Below are 6090 nucleotides of genomic sequence, written 5' to 3'. Positions count from 1 at the left end.
TTAAAAAGCATCATGAATAAATTAAATAAATTAATAATACATAAATAAATAATAATTAACCACTAACTTTAAAAAATATTAATAATATTTAATAATAATAATACAATTATAATAAATAAACACCTAAACCTGAACAAAAATAAAATAATAATAATAATAATGTATTTATTTATTTTATGTAAGGGTGTTTAGTTATTTATTATTATTTTATTTTTATTCAGGTTTAATAATAATAATAATAATAATAATATATTTATGTATTTTGTGTTAGTTATTTATTATTATTATTTTAAGGGTTATGGGTAGGGGTTAATTATTTATTTACTACTACTTAGTATTTATTTATTTCTATTATTTATTATTTGTTTCTGAATATTTTTATGTACTTGTGTATTTATTTTACAGTATTTATTCTCTTATTTTTATTATTAGTAGTAGGATTAACACCCTAACCCTAGCAAAAAAATAAATAAACTCAACCCCTAATCCTAACCTAACTTTAACTCTAACCCCTCACCCTAACGAAAATAAAGAAATAATATTAATAAAAAAGGAAATCAAAGCTAAAGGAAAAAATACAAAATCTGAAATACCTAGTAACAAATGATGCAGCTCTATTGGCTAAAAAAAAAAAAAAGACAAAGCTAAAAAACGCTGTATAAAACCATGGAAGTCGCGCCAAAAGACACTGAAAAAATGCCTAAAGACGCTGACGCTCTAAAGCGACTTTGGGGCCGGGTGGGACGTGGATAATGAAGAATTGCAGCTTTTAAAGTGGCAACATTGGGGGTGCAGATTGCTGACATCTTGTGAACAATAGTGAATCTGTTGAAAAACTCTGTGTTGTCCAATGAGCTGTACAGTCATTTCTCCTCCTGACATGGAAAACAAGGAGGGGGAGGGGAGCTTTACAATAAGAGAGAACACAAGCAGTGTGTGTGAAGTGTGATGGAAATACAACTTTCACCACTGACAGACAGCGGGCACCACAAACAATAGGAGAGAGGGAGGAGAGACCAGGACATCTATGCAGATAAGTAGTAAAAGAGGGCCTTGTCATTGGATGATGATGAGTGAAGGGGCGTGTCGGGGACGGAGAAGCGCTCCTCCTGCCAATCACCTCCGCTCTGTCCCTGGCACTCCGCCCCCTATCTCCTCCATGGGCTTCAGTGATCCCTGCTATCGGGACAAGCTGCCTGTGGCAGGTGAGAGGCGGCTCGCTGAGTGCCGGGACCAGGTGAGCGGTGCGGGCTGTGTGTCTCTCTGTCTCTGTGTGTGTGTGTCTGTGTGTGTCAGGGATCATTGTATAGAATGCTGGCTATATAGAGTGCTGCTATCATCGTATACAATGCTGGCTATATAGAGTGCTGCTATGATATACATATACAAGTCACTGCCCATCTCCCCGGACCGTCTGCCCGTCACCTTCCAGCCAGCATGGGGCCAATGTGGGTGGCACCGGGTGATCAGTGTGGTAAACAGAGAACAGATGTGTGGAGAGGAGGAGCTCTGTTTACACAACATCTGTGCCGGAGATCCGCACACCCAGTGTGCTCGTGTGTCACCTACCCAACGAACCTACCTACCGCCACCCCACGGGAGAGTTTTCAGCAGCTCCAACTAACATTAAAGGGGAACTCCAGTCCAGCCGCCTTAATCGCACCATGTGCCCCGGGCAAAGTAATGCACAAGTGCCCCTGCTAGCCTTCCACGAGTTACTCACCTACTCTCAGGAATTCAAGTGTAAATAGATGATAGAATTAAACATGTATTGATTAGTACTTTCAATAAAATCAGTTTGAAACAATAAGAAAACATGGCACAAATCAAAGACTAATCAACAGAAAGGGCAGAGTACTGGTGGAGAGGTAGAAAAGAGAATTTCAGGGGGGTTCAGGGGGGCACAGTGCTGGTATAAGGAGGGCACAGTGCTGGGATAAGGAGGGTACGATACTGGGATAAGAAGGGCACAATATGGGGATAAGAAGGGCACAATACTGATATAAGGAGTGTACAGTACTGGGATAAGGAGGGCACAGTACTGGGATACGGAGGGTATAGTACAGTAATAAGGAGGGCACAATACTTGGATAAGGAGGACACAGTACTGTGATAAGGAGGGCACAGTACTTGGATAAGGAGGGCACAGTACTGGGATAAGGAGGGCACAATACTGTGATGAGGGCACAATACTGTGATAAGGAGGTCACAGTACTTGGATAAGGAGGGCACAGTACTGGGATAAGGAGGGCACAGTACTGGGATAAGGAGGGCACAATACTGGGATAAGGAGGGCACAGTACTGGGATAAGGAGGGCACAGTACTGGGATAAGGAGGGCACAGTACTGTGATAAGGAGGTCACAGTACTTGGATAAGGAGGTCACAGTACTTGGATAAGGAGGGCACAGTACTGGGATAAGGAGGGCACAGTACTGGGATAAGGAGGGCACAATACTGGGATAAGGAGGGCACAGTACTGGGATAAGGAGGGCACAGTACTGGGATAAGGAGGGCACAATACAGGGATAAGGAGGGCACAATACTGATATAAGGAGTGTACTACTGGGATAAGGAGAGCACAGTACTGGGATAAGGGCGGCACAGTACTGGGATAAGGAGAGCACAGTACTGGGATAAGGGCGGCACAGTACTGGGATAAGGAGGGTACATTACAGGTTCTGGGACGTTGCCATCCCAAGACAGCTTAGTAAAAAGTGTGATCCAGGACAGTTGCAAAGTGCGTTATAATGCAAGATTATCATGGGGCCCCCATGCACCTGGGGCCCCTGGATTAAGAGGACCCTTACTCCAGTTATACCCTAAGACTAAACCTGCTCCTACCCCCATTCTGAGACTATTCTGTCTGCACTGTAAAAGAAAGATGTATATATATATATACTTATTCTCGGGGGGGGGGACTGGGGGGGGTCCCTGTCCAGTCACATGATCGGGTCCCACTGCTGGCTTCATTGTAGAGGAGGGGCAGTGACAACTGCTGCAGAGCTGGATATCAGCCATAGACTTACTATGGTGGAAGCCGTTGCTTGCTGTCCCTCTTCTATACTGAAGCTGGTGCTGGGACCCGACCATGTGAGTGGACTGGAGCAACTTCGGAAGATAGGGTAGATAGATTTAGGCTTATTTATGGTATGACTGGAGTTCCACTTTAACTATTAAGGGTCATTGGGCAGAATGCTCCTTAGATCAAGGGTCAATGTGAAGAATGTTACCTACAATGGGGGTCAGTAGGGAGAATGTCCCTTACATCGGTGGTTGAGAGAATGCCCCTTACATTGGTGGTCAGTGGGGAGAATGTCCCTTACATTGGTGGTCAGTGAGAAGACTGCTTCTAATATTGGTGGTCAGTGGGCAGAATGTCCCTTACATTGGTGGTCAGTGAGAAGTATGTTTCTTACATTGGTGGTCAGTGGGAAGAATGATTCTCACATTGGAGGTCAGTGGGAAGAAACTCTCCCTTTTATTGGTAGTCAGAGGGAAAACGCCCCTTATGTTGGTGGTCAATTGGAAGAATGGTCCTTATATTGCCAGTCAGCAGGAAGAATACCCTTCTATTGATGGTCAATGAGGAGAATGTCTCTGAGGAATGTCCCCTACATTGGAGATCAGAATGCCTCCTTTACACACTGCTAAGGAAATCATGGGCGTCATGATGGTGGCTCAGCCAAGTGGTGTTGGACTCAGAATTATGAAGGCACCATCAGATGGGAGGTCAATCAGCCACAGCCCAAGAAACCCCTAGCAAACTCTGTAAGAACCATGGGGGTTCCACAGAACCCTTGTTGAGAATAACTGTTGTAAAATCTGAAAGTGGGCCCTGAGCTCTCCAAATTCTAGAACCAGTCTTTGTGTGATTACACTATACTGTGATGAATAAGGGGGTACATTTGTCAAGCATACACCTAAACATGAACATGGTGGTGTGTTATTTCATTTGTTATGCTTTAGAAAGCTTGGTTCTTCATGACACAGTAAGTTTGGATTGCCTGTATGACATTGGTACAATTGTGATTTTTTTTTCTTTTTTGCTTCATCTACAATTGCAGGAATATACATTTTTTGCGACTTTATATATGGGATATATATACTGTATATACAGTATCTCACAAAAGTGAGTAAAGCCCTCACATTTTTGTAAATATTTAATTATATCTTTTCATGTGACAACACTGAAGAAATGACACTTTGCTACAATGTAAAATAGTGAGTGTACAGCTTGTATAACTGTAAATTTTCTGTCCCCTCAAAATAACTCAACACACAGCCATTAATGTTGAAACCTCTGGCAACAAAAGAGAGTACACCCCTAAGTAAAAATGTTCAAATTGGGTCCAATTAGCCATTTTCCCTCCCCGGTGTCATGTGACTTGTTAGTGTTACAAGATCTCAGGTGTGAAGGAGGAGCAGGTGTGTTAAATTTGGTGTTATCGCTCTCACTCTCTCATACTGGTCACTGAAAGTTCAACATGGCACCTCATGGCAAAGATCTTTCTGAAAAACTGAAAAAAAGAATTGTTGCTCTACGTAAAGATGGCTTAGGCTATAAGAAGATTGCCAAGATCCTGAAACTGAGCTGCAGCACGGTGGCCAAGACATACATGATTTAACAGGACAGGTTCCACTCAGAACAGGCCTCGCCATGGTCGACCAAAGAAGTTGAGTGCATGTGCTTAGCATCATATCCAGAAGTTGTCTATTGTAAATAGACGTATGAGTGCTGCCAGCATTGCTACAGAGGTTGAAGGGGTGGGGAGTCAACCTGTCAGTGCTCAGACCATACGCCGCACAATGCAATAAATAGGTCTGCATGGCTGTTGTCCCAAAAAGAAGGCACTAAGATGGTGCACAAGGAAGCCTGCAAACATTTTTCTGAAGACAAGCAGACTAAAGACATGGACTACTGGAACCATGTCCTGTGGTGTGATAAGACCAAGATAAACTTATTTGGTTCAGGTGGTGTCAAGTGTGTGTAGCAGCCACCAGGTGAGGAGTACAAAGACAAGTGTGTTTTGCTACAGTAAAGTATGCTGGTGGGAGTGTCATAGTCTGGGGCTGCATGAGTGCTGCTGACACTGGGGAGCTGCAGTTCATTGAGGGAACCATGAATGCCAACGTGTACTGTGACATACTGAAGCAGAGCATGATCCCCTCTCTGCGGAGACTGGGCCACAGGGCAGTATTCCAACATGAAAGCGACCCCAAACACATCTCCAAGATGACCGCTGCCTTGCTAAAGAAGCTGAGGGTAAAGGTGATGGACTAACCAAGCATGTCTCCAGACCTAAACCCTATTGAGCATCTGTGGGGCATCCTCAAACGGCAGGTAGAGCAGCACAAGGTCTCTAACATCCACCAGCTCCGTTATGGCGTCATGGAGGAGTGGAAGAGGACTCCAGTGGCAACCTGTGAAACTCTGGTGAAAGCCATGCCCAAGAGGGTTAAGGCAGTGTTGGAAAATAATGGTGGCCACACAAAAATATTGACACTTTGGGCCCAATTTGGACATTTTCACTTAGGGTTGCACTTGCTTTTGTTGCCAGCGGTTTAGACATTAATGGCTGTGCATTGAGTTATTTTGAGGGGGCAGAAAATTGACACTGTTATACAAGCTGTACACTCACTACTTTACATTGTAGCACTGTGTAATGTCTTCAGTGTTGTCACATAAAAAGATATAATAAAATATTTACAAAAATGCGAGGGGTGTATTCACTTTTGTGAGATACTGTAGTACATTCAATGACTAAGTGGACCACCCGTTTTTGTTGTTTTTTTCTCTGCTTCTCCGTTTTGGTCGATGACGCACATGTAAAATCTTGCGTCCCTACCACAAACATTTTTGTACTAGATTTGGTTTGCATTCTTGCCATTTAGCATTGGGGTTCTGGATCCAGTTCCCACCAGGGACACCATATATCTGGAGCTTCTATGTCCTCCATGTTTTTGTGTTGGGCTTTCTTCCACAATTCATAAACATACTTGTAGCATACTTGGCCATTGGGGAACATTGACTGGTGTGAATGGCTGAATTCTCTGTAAAGCTCTGAGAAAAGTGTCAGCTTTGTGTAAA

At 43.3% G+C, this 6090-nt stretch overlaps 1 protein-coding gene across 2 annotated transcripts in view; it reads left to right on the top strand.

Annotated features, from left to right (window-relative positions):
- The first annotated feature begins 1153 nt into the window (after positions 1 to 1153).
- Positions 1154 to 6090, top strand: part of BMF (Bcl2 modifying factor) — a 116175-nt gene continuing 111238 nt past the window's right edge. Inside the window, exon 1 of one of the 2 annotated variants that reach the window (XM_077464857.1) lies at positions 1154 to 1237. The gene's annotated coding sequence lies outside the window, so the exon portion shown is untranslated. The remainder of the gene's footprint in view (positions 1238 to 6090) is intronic. The other variant, XM_077464859.1, reaches the window with a different exon arrangement.

The sequence above is a fragment of the Lithobates pipiens genome, unplaced genomic scaffold, assembly GCF_037356315.1.
Source record: "Lithobates pipiens isolate NorthernLeopardFrog02 unplaced genomic scaffold, aLitPip1_a1.2 Scaffold_30, whole genome shotgun sequence".
NCBI lineage: Eukaryota > Metazoa > Chordata > Amphibia > Anura > Ranidae > Lithobates > Lithobates pipiens.
The sequence above is the reverse complement of the archived record's forward strand: the minus strand, read 5'-3'. Positions and strand labels throughout refer to the sequence as shown.